Source organism: Platalea leucorodia (assembly GCF_965183815.1).
Source record: "Platalea leucorodia genome assembly, chromosome: 5".
Lineage (NCBI taxonomy): Eukaryota > Metazoa > Chordata > Aves > Pelecaniformes > Threskiornithidae > Platalea > Platalea leucorodia.
The window spans coordinates 83882049-83898849 of NC_138827.1; the positions used below are offsets into that span (position 1 = coordinate 83882049).

A 16801-nucleotide genomic window follows, 5' to 3' on the forward strand; every position below is an offset into this window, starting at 1 on the left:
GGTGTTTACTGAAAGGGAAGTGTTAGATGTTATCGTACCACTCCTTTGCTTGGGGGATGGAAGGGTATCCCCACCAGAGATAGATACTTTCAGGCCAACGTAAGACAAACCTTGTCTACCAGGATTTAGAAAAAAAATCTGTGTGCTTATTTTTGCAGACTGCGTTCCAGGACAAAATTTACCTCCCGGTCCCTTTAGCAGTCCTTGCAGCATGTCTCTGAGGGACAGAGATGCCGGATGCAGCCGTCACATCCCAGCTGGAGGGGAGTCTGCAATGGGAACATACATATGCTGGTGATGTCCCGCATGACCGGGCAGAGCGAAGGGTTGTGGCACAAGACTGTAAGTGGGCAACATGACTCTTAAGCAAAGCCCTTTCCAGCTGTGTCTCTTCTGGGTGCAGTGCTGCCCTTCCTTGCGCAGGGAGCCTCCTCCCTTCTCTCCTTCTCCCTTCCCCTGCCTTTGTGCACACGCACTTTTGTGGCTGGGTCACAACGAGAGAGGAGCTGTGAGGCTACTTGAAATCTGTGCAGTACAGTCTGGAGGGAGTGTAGGGAAAAAGTAGTTTTTTGCACACTCTGCAAGACTTGACCAGCACCATCCAGGGCAGAATTGCAAACTCCTGTTTAATTTAGCCTCCTACTTTTTTCTTCCACCGTCTTGCCCCTCCCTTAGTGTAGTAACAGGCATCCTTAGTCTCTTGCAATAATAAATGCACTGTAATGAAATCCATGGCATACCCTTCCTCCAGGGCATTTATATATAAGCAAAACTTTTTGATTAGACGCTAAATTGCACACATTCAGCAACTGGGCTCTAAATCCTGAGCTCAAAAAAGAAAAAAAAAAAAAAAAGAAAAAAAAAAGAAAAAAAAAAGAAAAAAAAGAAAAGAAAAAAAGAAAAAAAAAAAAAGGCCTCTTTTTGAGCTACAATAATATTTCCTTTGGTAATCAGTGGAATGTTGATTTTAAGCCCCTGCAGGCCAGCACAATCTTACAATCTGATGCAGCCCTCGTGTGTAAGTAACTGTCAGGAGCAAATTTGCAGGCATTAACGCTGTTCTGAGATGGTATGAATTATGGTTGAGCTTGGGGCTTGGAAACACAGTCAGTCTCGGTTTGGCCAGTAGATGGTAGTGGTACACACAGAGCTGACAAAATGAGCTGTGCAAGAGAAAAAAAATCAGAGGGATCTGCTCCACATCCTTTTGAAGTTTAATTAAATGAGCAGCAGTACTCCCAAGTCGCAGGACTGCAAATATCAGCGTCAGTTCTTAGCCGTGGCTGCAACATTACAAAGCTGTGTTAAGACGGCCTTCCGAGTCTCAGTGTTCATGCTCAGCAACTTCAGTAGGATGCACTGAAGTGCTCGGAATGGGATGATGCACGGCCTTACATTGGTCTGTGGGTTTCTCTTTTTGTTTGGTGAGTGATGGGAAAATCCACTTGGGTTCCTGAGTATTAATAAATAAGTAAATATATCTTTGTGGTTTGTTTTGGTTCTGATCCCTTTGATGGAAAGGTAGTTCACTGAAAATGCTCCAGCCAGGTCTCTTTGTTGTAAATGGATTTGATTTAATGTTTTATTTCTTGACTGCATCAATGCAGGCATTTATGATCATGACACAGAATGATAGAATTGTTTAGGTTGGAAAAGACCTTTAAGAAAAGACCTTAAGACCTCTAATTTATGTGGAAAAATGAAAATGAAGACATAGAAATAAAAATTATTTGACATTTTAGACATCTGTTGCATAAGTAATCATTCCACAGCGCTGTTGAAAGCAGATTTATTTTCTCCTTCTCTCAATTTATTCTGTAAGTTGCTCAGAGCGTAAGAGTTGCGGATCCCTTTCTATATCCACTATCTTTATGCAGGATGACCGTGATTTGGATTCTGATCTTAGCAACTTAACCATAAAAAAGGGTATTGAGAATCGTTTTGTAATAAAGCCTCGCTTCAAAGTCTTAGTTTTTATCACCTTTTTTCCTAATACTTCAGCTCTTCTAGACTTTCCCGATCCTCCTGTGACGAAGCAACTGCAGTTGTCTAAGGAAGTGTACTAGCCCCAGCCTGGCACAGTGCTTGCGAGTAACACCATGGTAATCTATAACCACGAAAGTGATCCTCAACTGCAGTCGTTTCCAAAAGTGCACAGCTAGATAACAGCAAAAATGCTTCTACTACCATTTCCTTTATTTCTGATGATTATTTTTGTTCGTTGGCTTGTTGCTGTTGTAACAAATCCTACTCTTTTCTTAACCTCAGCCTAAGACTAAATCTCCACTGCGGTTCTCAGAAATAAATGCTTCAAAACATAGTTTCAGTGGGAACAACAGCTAAACTTGTAGATGCGAGATAAATCTTGAAATGCATAGTGAGCTGAAAGTTCTCCTCCTCTGCATGCTAGCACAGAAAAGTAGGGAAGACTTTTTCTCTGAGTCACGCACGTAAAGGCCGAACTAACAACCTGCTTGCCACAGAGGCGGCCAGCTTGCGGCTAACGGTGGCAGTCAGCGGGTGCTTGAAGGCCACCCGCCACCACTGGGCTGACTGCTAGAGTGCAATAGCTGGGTCAATGTCTCAGACCATACGCCTGAAAAACAAAACTGTCCCTGTATCTTTTCAGATTTTTTTATAGATGGATGTTCATCTTAAGAAATTAAAAGTTTCCACTGATGCTGTACAAAAAATCCTCTGTATTTTTCCTTTTAGTTTTTTAGTGACTACTGTAAATTATCCCATCAAGTGCATTCCTTTTGTGAAGCTATTTATTCAGGTCATTTGTTCTAAAGCAAGATGTTAGGCCTTTGAACCCAGTCATAACGTGATTAAATCTGCTTTACCACTTCTCCCTGCCATAAACTTTGTGTGCGTTGTAGGTGAGAAGTCCCTGGAAAGCCCTTGCTGGAAGCCCAAAGCAAGCTTGCACAGAGCTGATAAAAGACAGACTCTACCCCATCAGCAGCTTTGGGCTGCGTGGCTTCACTGACGCTGGATTTGGGACTCCATCCCAGAGCTTGATGCTTACAGGTTCGTTCAGGTATGCAAGCAGATTCCCTAACATTAGACATTGCCAATGAGCTGGAGTACATAAACTTTTAATATAAAGTAAAAGAATATTCTAAGTCATGTAAGGCTTCATTTGTTATGGTCCTAGCACAGGTTACGCATAATTCTGCTTTATCTGTAGTAGTTTCTTTTGGGAAGTTTCTCCTGATGCTAGCACGCTTACCTATTATGTATCTGAAATCTGACACTTACCTAAATGCTTAGATGACCTAGACATTATATTTTCTGGTATTTAATATTCAAGAATATCAGAAGGATTCTTTCTGAAAAGGTAAGAAGGTAATGTTTCTGCTGCTTCATATTGTGTCCTGCTACTCTTGTGGGATGAAAATGATGTTGACAGGCAAATTGAATTACTTTAAATATTGTTTCAAAAGCAGATATTGAAGATGAAGTTGTACATATGGGACACATTGTGGCTATAAAAAACGTAAGGTACTGTTCAGTTAAATGTGGAAATGCATCAGAACAGCTCCGGGAGGCTTTCCATCCGGAAAAAACAGATGAATAGAATACCTACCGAAACAGCAGCTACTTAGTTGTAGTATGAATAGCAGAGTGGCTCTTCCCCACACACCATGCCCAGGAATGCAGCTGACGTGTTGGGTTTATCACTGCAGGCTCGTGGAGTGCCTTGCCCCACGGAATATGGCACCTCTGGAGCGTACGCACCACGTGTCTGGGTGTCCCAGTGCAGTTAAGTTACGGAAGAGGGAAGGAAAGCCAATGCGGGCTCCTTTCTCTGTCCTGTCCTTGACCACCCATCCTCCCCTGACCTTCCAGAATCTAGTCTGGGTTGATGATTTGGATTTTAACTATTGCTATTTACATATACATTTGCTTCATCCTTGCCCGATTGAAAGAACGTAAAGGGGAAGTTGGGTGAGTCTCAGCTGCTCTTACAGGTTGCTTGCCCACTTGCTCTGATGTAGCACAAAGCAAACCCTTGTGGAAGGAAAGATGAAAGGAAGAGCTGATTGCTGGTGAAAGCAAAAGTATGACGAGAACAGCGATCAGTTATTCCTACCAGTTGGGAAGACTAGAACAAGAAGTAACTGACTGAAACCACAGCAGGGAATGTGATAGATTACCATGGGAATAGCTGGGCCGAACAATAAGCAGCCAATATAAGTGGCAGGGTCACTTTCAATGGCAGTGTGCACTGCTGAATTGGATAACTGTGATTTAGAAATGAACACATCAATCCACCACCACTGCTGGGGAATAGATTCACAACACTGCTGGATGGCCCCTTCAGCTCAGTCTGGGCAAACATGAGTAAGCCTGACCTGAAAATACTGGTGTGTATGTGTTTGTGGGACTGCTGATGCATCATCCGACTGCGTTCTAGCCCAAACCTAGCCTCTAGCCTTCTGACCCACACAAGTGTTCAACAGCCAGAATTTAGGATCTCTGTGGACACAAATTCCATGCAACTGGGATATGGGAAACACCTCCGGTTAAATTTGTGGTCTGTCTCAGAACAGAAAGAGACAGTTCTGAAATGAGTAAAGCTGAATTCATCTATTACAGTAGCCAGTGGGAAACAGGCACCCAACCTGCCCTGGGTACCTAAAATCCACATCCAGGATAAAGGAAGTGAAGGCCCAGAATCATACGAAGAGCACAAAAATAAAAGGATACATGCAAAAAAGAAACCTTTTTTTTTGCTTTCATTTATTTTACTTTCTTTGGTTTTGGTTTTGCTTTCTCACGGAGAAGTCACAGACCCAGGTGATGGGATGCCTGACGATCTGTTTGCTTGGGTTGTACTTTGAAGATGTCTCTGTGATGTACCTTTGAGTGGTCCCTTGCCTCAGCCTGCCTGGCACTGGATGCCGGGTGGGGCCGGCCTGCTGGGAGAGGCAGCAGCCAGCCATGGCCCAGGCTCCCCTTTCTCCTCTTTTGTGACACGGTAGTGGAAACGGCATCTTCCTGCACAGCAGCTGCCTGGTTCAAAGCACTGAGATACGGCTGACTAATGGGCAGCTTTTGGCAGACTTACAAATATCCGTACCTAGCTCCATCTGGGTCTGCTGGAGTGTGTCTGCGGCCAAATCTGGTTCAAGAGCTGGTGGATAGACTGCAAAGCCCATGACGTTCAAAGCAAAGCCATAAGCTGTAAGAAAGGGCAGGAAGGGTTGACCCCAGTTCTATCAGGATCATAAAATCACTAAAAATTTCCTTTTTGAAATTGGATGCATTTAATCGATTTGGATAACAACACCAAAAAGAAGAAGAAAAATTCTGATACAGACGTTCTTCAATGTTTCTGGAAATGGTATTTAAACAGAGCCCTAACACAGCTAGGAGGTTTTCTGTCTCCCTCTGGAGACAGAGGAACATTCATGGGATGCTGAAAAAAGCTGGAGCCCCAGAAAACCCACATTAGAACGTGTTCCCAAATACAAGGACACCCAAAACAGACGCAAGACTTAATCTAAGGTGCACAGTGCTATGTCAGTGCCAGTGTTTATTATTTTTATGATTGCATTTTAAAGCAATGGTTCTTTTGATCCATACTAACTGCTGGCCAGGGAAAGAAAAATAAAGCTTACATAGAAAATAACAAAATTTTCTGGCTGGAGGCCAAAACTTCACAAGAGAAGACTGAAGCCTAATATGTTTTGTTTGACGTCTTTGTTTCTGATAGATGTTGACTGAATTCAGGAGGATGACGGGACTTCTTTGAACAAAACCAGCTGGGGAAGTCAGTTTGCTAATTATTAACCCTCTAGGGAAGAGATTGAATTGGAAATGTGCATAGGAAACATTCTGGGAAAATATGAAAAATAATGTAGATCTCTTTGGAAAAGAAATACTTACACTGTGGCTTGTATTTTTAGCAGAAAGGGAGGAGACAGTTTGTGATATATGACTGAACTCCTCAAGATGGATAACAATTCAGTCTTAGACTCATTTTCTCCCTGTAGTACGATTCAGCAGTCCTGAGGTTGAAATAAGTCTGACATTAAGGAGTGACTTCAGGGAACGAAGAGAAGTTATAGATTTATTGTGATATAAATCATAGAGGGGGGAAAAAAAGACTGCTGTCAGTCTCTTGACCACTTTGCAATAAGGAAAAGGGGGATTTTCAAAGCTGTAAAGAGGAGAGGAGCATCAAACTGCATACTGTGCCTTAGAAAATATTATTCAAAAGCTACTGTGATAAGTATTCAGATGCCTAATGTAAAAATATAAATAACAAAAAGGGAAAGAAAAAAAAAAAGCATAATAATCTTTGGACAGTAGACTCTGCTGTGACATATTTACATCTCACTCTACCTGGATGCTCTAATCCTTCCTCTACAACCTGGCCAGAGAGGTGGCTATATAGTATGTGCAGGTATTTTTTCCCCCATTTCAGGTGTTTTAGGGATAGAAGAAAGGAAGAGTTAGGTATGGGCACTACACCAAATTCCAGTGCAGTTCAGTGTTTAACTTGTGGCCAGTCTTAGCTATAATTATAGCATGAAATGGAAACAGAGAAAAGAGATTAAAGGAAAAAAATATCCTGGTACCAAAAAACAACAACAACAACAACAAACCCAAAAAACAAAGATGGAAGAAGAAAAGAAATTTAGGAACAACTTCCACCATTTGCTTAACATTGGAGCTCTTTTCCTGCTTGATACGTTGGTTGCAGCACAGAGACATGTGCTGTTAGCAAGTAAGTGCCAAAATAGATGTAGCAGAATGCGTTATTGTTTAAAACAAATAGATCATGTGGGATGCTGAACTGATTTTTGTTTTCTTCCCCATAAGTCAATGTGTAGTCATTTTAGGTGTCAGATTGTTTGAGAAAATCTTATTATTGTTAGGCAAGCTTTATAAGGTTGAATTGTTTGACAATTAACTTAATATCAGAGATGTGCATATTTTTGACTTTTTAATGCTGTAGGTGGTATTAGCTTAGCTAAGTTTTATCCAGTAGGCACTACAGTAGCTAGCAAAGAACTTCTGACCTTGTCCGTTCTCTGATTATTTGCAACTCTCTTCAGTTGCTTTGATATAACTCGTGCGTGTATGTGTGTACTGACAGCTATTACAAATGATGAACTGGAGTAATTATAAAGCGTGCCATTTCCAGAATGCTGCAACAGTGTTCCCCCCCCCGCCCCGGACTAATTTAAATTGCAACTGGTTATGTAAAGTGAACACTTGCAGTATTTTTGACAGAGAGCATTAAACTCAAGCATCCCAGAGCGACCACAAATGAGAGTATTAGTGTGCTACCATACACTTCAAGATTAGAGGGGAAATCCACACATTTGCACAGGAATTGATGCAAAAGGGACCCAACCCTGACTCCTGCTGGTGAAGCGCCAGTTGTACGAGATGCCTTAGCTTGTGGGTCCTGCTGCTTTCATCCTGCCCTTGTGAGAGAAACCAAACCACCAACCAAGCAAACAAATCCCAACAGGTGGGATATTCAAGAAGTGTGGGCATGCATCGCTGTTTCTTTGCTTAGGCAGTTACAATACTAATAACAAACAAGTAGCCAAATGACATCAGAGCAATGGTCAGTCATCGAGTCCAAGAATCAGCCGCTCTTTATTTCCTGTTTCAGAGAAAAACTGGGCAGAGCCGTGCATTGTGCTGTTGTGCTGTTTGGTGGCAGGTACAGGCGAAAGGATTTGCCTGATGCAGGGAGCTGGGGAGGTCCAGGCTCTGTTTCCTGGCTTTACTACTATCACTATGTCATCTTGGCCAACTCACCTGTTTTTTGCTTTGAGTATTCCACATATAAAATGGGGGGGAAAAGTATTCTTTGGCGGTCTTCTAGGGAGAATGACTGCCAAGTACCATGCAAACTGCAAAAACAACACCTTGTTACTAAGGGGAAACCCCCTTGCAGGAACAGTGTGAAGTACCTCATTCCATCACTGTTTCCAGACTGCTTCTGAGGCCAGACAGATACATGTTTTGCCAGAAAATTGTTGGTAAAATTTAATTTCCAAAGTTCTTTTTTCCAACTAAGCTTGAAGTGACTTTTGTTCTCAATTCAGGCTAATAGCAGTAACAGGAAGGAGCTAAAATGACAATGTAATGAAATGGATAAACCAAGTCTATTTTCAGTTATGTATTGGGCTAAAAATGTGAGATGACCATCCCAAACTTGTTTCATTACAGCATTGTTAACGGTGTTATATTACAGCATTAGCAATCTTTCAAAATCCATGGTATTGTTTATAAACTAATTGAAGGCAACTTCTGTTTAAAGTGATCTCTAGCACTATGTTTGTGTTTGCTCATGCTTTCTTTTTATGTCCAACGTTTGTGTTTCAACATGTTTTGTTAGATGAATAAAATGTACTCTGACTTGGAGTCTCCACTAACTTTTGCTTTCAAAGTCAAGACTCTTGGCTTCCCTTTTGCTTGTTCCTACTTTGCCGCGTCTGTCATGTCCTCTCTGGCAAGGCTCGTGGCTATAAAAGTGTGTGGGAGTAAAGGTTAAAGATAAATGCTAGGTTTAACAAATACGGTTATTGTTGCCATAAGGATTCACTTCTGAAGTTAGTGGTCGGATCATTCTATTTTTAAGGTAGGATTACAATTGCATTCCGCATCCATGCCCGAGTTAAAGTTAAAATCAATATACTTTTAGCACTTTGTCATTCTGAAGACTTCAGGTTGTCAAGTCGAGGGCTAGATTCGTAAGGGGAACATAGTCCAACCATCGGACTTTATACCAGAAAGTAAATGTTCAACAGTTCACAATGAGAATATGAGTGAGACTGTGCTCCAGTAGTAACAGTACTCATTTGTGGGGAAAGGGAAGAGGGAGACCTAAATTCCACTTTGTGCTTTAATAAATATTTCAGTGCTGTGAATAAAGTGGATCGGCTCCAAAAGGAGACACTAAGAACTTACTTTAGTGTGGTAGTTACTGAATTAATCTGGACCATGTGGGTTCAGATTCCTCTTAGGAAAAGGGATTGCATTTAAGTCAGTCTTTCATAGCAAACATGCCCAAACTGCCCATGTATTTGTTAAGAAGGGGACAACAGCATCTTCTTTCTCTGTCTGGAAACCTTCCTAGTGGACTAGTCCCTTGACAAAGTTCAGAGAAAAGTGAGAGGCTGAATAGCTCTGCACTGTCAGGACTTCTGCAAGTGTATCAGCAGCAAAAGGAAGACTAAGGAAAATGTGGGCCTGCTGCTGGGTGGGGTGGTGGTAACAAAGGACATGGAAAAGGCAGAGGTACTCAATGCTTTCTTCACCTCTGTCTTTACTAGTAAGATTTGCTTTCAGGAATGCCAGGCCCCTGAGACAAGTGGGAGCATCTGGAGCAATGAAGACTTACTCTCAGTACAGAAGATCAAAACATTTAAACAAATTGGACACAAATGAGTTCAATGAGGGAGCTGGCAGGTGTCATTGCAAAGCCAGTCTCAAGTATCTTTGAAAGGTCACAGTGATCAGAGGAGGACTGGAAGTTCAACGCAAACCTCATGCCTAGCTTCAAGAAGAAAAGGAGGGAGGACGCGGGGAAACTACAGGCCAGTCAGCCTTACCTCAACACCCAGGAAGGTGATGGAGCAAATAATTCTGGAAACCATTTCCAAATATATTAAGGCATGAAGATGATTGATTGGGAGTCATCAGTATAGATTTATGAACGGAAAATCATGCCTGACCAACCCGATAGCCTTCTATGATGAAATGACTAGCTTGGTGGATGAGGAGAGAGCAGAGGATGTTAATCATCTTAACTTTAGCAAGGCTTTCATCACTGACTGTCATAGTATCCTCATTAACAAACTGCTGACTAGACAAGTGGACAGGGAAGTAGATTGAAAATTGGCTGAAATGCCAGGCTCAGAAGATTATAATCAGTGGCACAAAGTCCAGCTGGAGTCCCGTCACTAATGGTATACTCCTGGGGTCAATACCGGGGCCAATACTGTTTAACATCCTCATTAATGATCCTGGACAATGGGACAGAGCGCACCCTCAGCAAGTTTGCAGAGAGCTGAAGACTGGGAGGAGTGGCTGGTACACCAGATGGTTGTGCTGCCGTTCAGAGGGATCTCAACAAGCTGGAGAGATTGGCCAAGAGGAATCTCATGGAGTTTGAGTAATGTCCCCAAATATTACTAGGGGCTGGGGACCAACCAGCTGGGAAGTAGCTTTACAGAAAAGGACCTGGGAGTCCTGGTGAACACCAGCTTGAACACGAGCCAGCAATGTGCCCTTGCAGCAAAGGTGGCCAACAGTATCCTGAACTGCATTAGGAGGACCATTGCCAGCAGGTCGAGGTGGGTGATCATTTCCCCCTACTCAGCACTGGTGAGACACATCTGGAGTGCTGGAGGCAGTTCTGGACTTCCCAGTGCAGGAAAGATATGGATTTACTGGAGCAAATCCAGCAAAGAGCCACAAAGATGATTAAGGGACTGGAGCATTTGTCATACAAGGAGTGGCTGAAAGCTGGAGGAGAAACGGCTCAGGGAGATCTTATCAATGTATCTAAATACTTAAAGTTGGAAAGAGTAAAGAAGATGGAACCAGACTCTTCTCAGTGGCATTCAGTGAAGGGACAAGAGGCAATAGGCACAAACTGACACCCAGGAAATTATTTTTAAACAGAAGAAAAAAGTTTTTTACTGTGGTGGCAATCAAACACTGGAGCAGCTTGCCCAGAGAGGTTGTGGAGTCTCCATCCGTGGAGATATTAAAAATGCAACTGGACACAGCCCTGGGCAACCTGCTCTAGCTGACCCTGCTCTAAGCAGGGGGATGCACTAGACGATCTCTAGAGATCCTGTGATTCTTTGACTTAGTTACTTGGATTCATTTCAACAGCATCTGAGTATTTCTTCCAGGTTCACTGATGGTAAAGAGATTTCTGATGTTTCCAAAGTTCGTGCATGCCCATGGGACCTAAATATGGGCCACAGGTTCCTACTGGGGCATTTAAATGCTGCCTATGATAGATCCAGCACCAGGTTATTCTGCATGGCCAAACTGTTTCAGCACTGTGAAATACACACAAACTTTGAGAAACTTAGGGACTTCATAGAGTGAAGTGCTGCTGTTTAATAGAATATATGTAACAATTGCTGTTTTACTACTATGGGCGTATTATTGCCCCCCAAAAAGAAAAAGAAATGTAGATGTACTCCTTAAAGAAATAGGGCTGTTTAATTAAGCATGAATTAAATAGATCGCTAACTAGAACTCTACATGCAGTTGCATTTTCTTCACTGCTATAACCTTTTGTTCATTCTCCGTGGTTTTTTTTTAAGAATTTTGTGATTTATTTGCATACATTGAGAATAAAGATGTACACAAATCAAAAAGTGATAATAGTACCGTTGTTATTTTAGTGATTATATAGTATTACTGTATTTTTCCTTTTTTATATTTTTGCATTTAAAAATATAACTACAGGTACTCATGCAGTGTTGTAAAGTAAGTCTTCCATAAGATACCATAAAGAGCAGGCTTACTCCTTGACAGCCGCAGCAAAGGAAAGAGAGTGGGCTCAAAATCAAAGCCAGGAACAGGTTCAACTTGGACACGACTGATGATCTCACAATGGGAGTATGTCATACGCAGAGGTGATCTCTGAAGTGACCAAATCCTGAAGGCTTTATAACTTAAAATCTACTCTGAAGTTTTCTTTAGAAGCTTATTAATGGTTAGTGCATGTGCAGAGCACTGCAGATCTGAGTCATAAGGGATCTATGCTCTGTACTATCTTCATCTTCCACATTCTCCCTCATATACTCTGCGTCAAGCACATGAAACCAGCTCAGCAGCAGTACTTGTGCAGTGATGGAAAGCTGACAGCAACACTCTAATAGTCTCTCCCTGATTTACCCATGGTGTCAAGCACAGAGAGAAGTTCTATAAACTCATTTGTATGCACTGTCCACCCACAAACTTTATCTCAAGTTGTGTGAGTGTTGAGTCACAGACAGGTAGTTCTTGTTCAAGTCCCAGCTTCATGTAAGCTGTGGGTGATAACAAAAGCTATTTCAGTCTCACTCTCAGAAATAATAAGAGTAAGGTACAAATAATTTCTTTACAACAAAACCTCCTCAAATCAATAGAAAAATGCGAACAGCAAGTTCCAGTTAGGAGTGCCTGCTGATTTGTTCACCCAGTATGACCTTTCATCCAGATCAAGAAATCACCGATGGACCACATCGGTCAGATCACTCTTGTCCGCATGCTTGCTGACCTTGTCAAAAAACTATCTAGAGTCCTTGATGGTAAATACTACATTTAGAGAAGCTGTGTTGGCATTGCCCCAAAAGATTCTATTTATCCAGGTGCACACTAATTCTATCCTTTATCGCAGTTTCTACTGCTTTGCCTGGCACTGATGTTAGGCTTGCCAGCTTTTAGTATCATCCATCCTGTCCCCTTATTTTCCTCCTGGAATCTTTTTGAGAGATTGGTGTCACGTTGCCACCCTCCGGTCTCCGGGCACAGAGAAAGCTTGAAGAGAAAGGTAGGTCCATTAGCAGATCTGCTATTTCTTATCCACATTCCCTTAGAAAGCTTGGGTGGCTATCAGACAGTCCTGGGGATTTGTTACTCTGCATATTTTGGACTACACCCTTTCCAAAGTATGGGGATCATCTGCTTATTCCAGTGAACATATGCATTTAGCTTTTCTGCAAATGTTTTGGCCTCTCTTTTACTTTGCAGTTTTCACTTGATCCGTCAGACTCTGGTGGGCTTCTTGGTCTTGATGTGTCTAAAGAAGGATTTAATATTAGCTTGGATTCTTTTTGCTAGCTGCTGCTCACACTTTTTTATTACCCTTTTGCTGTGTTTTCCTTTAACATGTCGCTTTACGATCCTTTCTGTGTTTTTCATTTGGAGATGACTTTAACTTCTTGTTCCTAATAATCTACCCCGTGATGAGATTATCTGTGCCCACTCCCTTTTACCAGTTCTCAAGGCTTTAGTAGATGGCATACACCGATGCTGTGCTGTGCATCCTTCAGGAAATTCAGCTCCACCTGAAATTCAGCTGCTCCTTTTTGTTTCCTCTTCACAAGCTTTCTCATTTTTGTATCTCTGTCCCTTTTGAAACTGGGTGCAACTGCTGTGAATGCTTGGCCTTTGTCAAGACTGTGGGAATTTTGAATATAAACACAGGAACAGCAACCGTAAGCTGAAGATGTAGGACGAGATCTTGCGCATTAATGAGGACCAAATGAAGGGCTGCATCTCTTCTGTGGCTTCCCGGTCCAACTGCTCTGTGAAGCAGTGTTGATGGAGTCTAATGTAGCCTGTGTTATAGTCCAATGCTGCAGCATCCAGACAACATGGGGGTTACCTGAAGTACAGTTTCGGTTGTATTTCCTGCCCTCTTTGCCCATCTGATCTCTCCTGGCATACCCTCTCTGCAGGCAGTCTGCAGACTCAGTACTACATAGGCTTAAAGCTGCCGTTTTGGTCCATGCAGATTCTGTATCACTTGCTGGGTCCTTACTTTACTCATTTGATTTGATTATAAGATCTCACTCATAAATTTCACTACCCCATCACCAGCAGAGGTGATTCTTTATCTTTTCCATATATTTTATGTTCTGGTACTGTGATGTCCTACATGTGTCTAGCATGTCACAGTCTTTCTTTGCGTAAGACTAGGCATTTGGTTTCCCTCAATTTATTCATTGAATTTTTAGCATTTGTGTAAAAGTATGTGTTTCTCAGTGTTTGTTTCCTTCTTCAGATCCCATTTGAAAGGCACTCTGTTTTCCATTCCTTATTTCTGCTCTCTAGTCTCTCCTGCACTCAGCAAGGCACAATTTCTAAGCCTTTGCTGATGGCATACTGAACTGTGTGTTCCCCACACCTGCTGCTCTTCAGTTTATAGCTTAATCAATCACAACCTTTAAATGCCAGCAGTTTAGCCCCCCAATGAGTCCACCCTTTCCACACAGGCTCTTTTTATCTCAGAAGTGCTCCCAAGTCCAAATCAATCTGAAATTTTGCTCTTTATACCATCCTCTCAGCTGCACAGTGAAGGTTTGCCTCTTTCTGGTCACACATAAAGCAGTGGGGGCATTTTGGAGAGTGCTGTTGGGAGAGGGTCTTATCTTCATCTTCCCTTCAAGAAGCTGAATTTTGCCTCCAGAACATCATGTGAGACCCAAAACCACACGCTCTTCCCCAGCACTTTCAGGGAACTGTTCCGCATTGCATGTTTAAAGAAGAAAAAAAAAGCTTTTTCATTTAATCTTAAAAGCTCTTCCACCTGAATTAGTTTTTATTTGCTTAAAAATATTTCCCAAATTATAACTGATGTTCTTTTAAACCATTCCTCCAAACTAAGTTTTTTGCAACAAATGTAATGTGGTACCAAATATTATCTGAGTTGCCAGCTCCCACAATTGTAATTTGAGTAATAATCCTACACTGGCACGGTAACAACAGGAAACAGCTTTATAGGAGATGGAGCATATTAACACTGCCAGTAGAACTACTACGCTGAGGCACAATTTCCATTAAAATCGCGCAGTGCAGGTGTCAGAGACCCTTTCTTAAAGTGCTACAAAAGAGTATCATTTACCACTCACTTCATGATTTTAAGCGGTTCTCTGGATGTTGAAGTACTGCTTGTATTATTTTGTTGTTGTTCCAGGAGCATGTAGAGATCCCAGCAGGAGTCAAAGCCAAACCAACACACAGAGAAAGACATTCCTGGCTATAAACAGACAAAGATGCAGAGTGGATGTATCCACACTCCTTTCTTTGTCTTATTTCTCAAACCTGTTTCTAGTATTTCAGGAGGCCTTGTCTAATCTGAGTTTGAATACGCAGCAGGACAGAGCTGGAGGCAGCATAACAGAAGCTGGCACTGTCAACACTGGAGTAAAAAAGGACGTTGGTATTAGAATAAAGGTTTGTAATTCCTTTTATTATTTCTGGAAGTTACCTACCATGTTTCTGTGTAGTGGGACAAACAGGACAGTCTCTAAAATGCTATAATAACATCTAGCCTATTTATTATGAATGATGACACTTTAAGAGAGTCAAATGTAAGAATCTCCAACAATAATAAACCCTTCAAACACAATGAAAAACTCAAAACCTTGGAACTTGTGCCAAAGCTTCATATAGAGGTTGTTAAAGAGATGTAAGAAATACATAAAAATTCAGCTGAGAGAGTGTGTGATTTCATCTTAAGCTTACTGTGCAACACGACAGTTTCATAATGTGCTGAAAGGTTAGGCTGCTGCCACTGAAACGGGAAATCTAAAGCAACAACAGAGAAAAACCATTTTCCTTTGTGTTCCCCTTTTGCTAAAAGCAAAATATTCTTTAACGTTTAAAAGTAATTAAGTCCTCAACATCCAGTTAAAAAAGCAAGCCAGCAAATAAAGTAAGGGTCCATGAAGAAAAGACCATCCAGGTGGAGTTAATGCAAAACCAAGCCAAAGTTATTGCTTAAAGACCTCTCTGGATATGATCTCTCTGTATCCAAATCAGTTGCTGCATGCTTGTCACCTCCCCTTTGAATCTTAATGATTTTTTTTTCATGGCCATGTGTGGGATTAACTCAATCAAACCAAACTTGTGTATATGTCAAAAAAGAATCATTCGGGTTTTAGCCATACTTATGGTAAAAGTTGCAATTGTCCCATTTTCTTTTCCATTAAACTATCTTTAAACACGTCCAGGGCTGATATTTTAAATGGTTAGCAGGCACTTCACTCAAACCAGAGCCATGTTCTAATATTAAACTTCGCAGCAGAGTCCAGGTAGGACTGACATCTTTGTCTGCTGGCTGCTTTGTGGGCACCATGACTTTCTCAGAAAAAGTCCTCTGCCTCAGGAAATAACTCTGCTCCTGCAACTCTCGTAAGCCCTCATTTGTTTGGTAGGGCTTTTTTGGTTGGTTGGTTGGTTGGTTGGTGGTGTTTTTTTTTTCATGTAAGGGCCTGGGTATTGCAAGCACCAATGTTGCAAGATGGAAAAAGAAATAAACAACTAGTGTTCCCTGTTCAGATGTCACAGTTTCAAAGCCACTTCTGGGGGGAGCAGAGAAAAGCAGAAATTACCATCTCCAGAGCCTCTTCCCACTCTTGGGAGACGCTGGAGGTAGCAAATCCTTTTCCAGCATTCCCTTTGTGCTCACTGGCATGTGGATGCCCTCAACCTAGCCAGAAAAACTGGATTACCATGTGTTGATTGTAAAAGAGGGAGGAAGGTTGCTCATGCAAAGTATCTATTTCATGTGGTGAGCAGAAAAGCGATGGGGTGGAGATTTATGGATAGACAGGTGTTGACACTTTCTGCAGATAATGCTATTGTTATAAACATATGGGCATAAAAGCAAAGAAATTATCTGTTGATGAGCAAGAAAGACTCCTGCTAGAAATACAAGGCTCTTAGTCATGATGTTGGCACCTCAAAAGGCTTTTTTGACTGGAAAGGCAAAGTAATCTTCTTGGAAGCAAGAGAAAAGGCTGCTGTGCATTACTGTCAGCTCTGTGGTTGGGTTCCTCCTGTATCTGAAATTATGTATTTGGTTATCTCTGTAGGCATGCTTGAAGTTTGCTCTGCTATTAGTGCTGCTTTGCAATGAGGTGTAGGTATTCATGGGGACGTGATAACGTTTGTGATTTGCAATACAGAAATTGTTCACTGATTATGCTGTGAGTAATGCTGCTGCGCAGCTCACATTAAGTGCAGAAGCCTCATTGATAAAGCTAGGATAAATCCCTTAAGAAACAGGCTTTGGCATTGTTATAAT

General features: G+C 41.7%; 1 protein-coding gene across 4 annotated transcripts in view; it reads left to right on the top strand.

Moving 5' to 3' along the window:
* Positions 1 to 10061, top strand: part of PLA2R1 (phospholipase A2 receptor 1) — a 54890-nt gene extending 44829 nt beyond the window's left edge. Inside the window, exons 31-34 of one of the 4 annotated variants that reach the window (XR_014228301.1) lie at positions 159 to 342; positions 2002 to 2087; positions 2883 to 3043; positions 9312 to 10061. The gene's annotated coding sequence lies outside the window, so the exon portion shown is untranslated. Of the gene's footprint in view, positions 1 to 158; positions 343 to 2001; positions 2088 to 2882; positions 3044 to 5725; positions 6204 to 9311 lie in introns of those variants that run through there. The other 3 variants (XR_014228302.1, XR_014228303.1, XR_014228304.1) reach the window with 3 other exon arrangements.
* The last annotated feature ends 6740 nt before the right edge of the window (positions 10062 to 16801 follow it).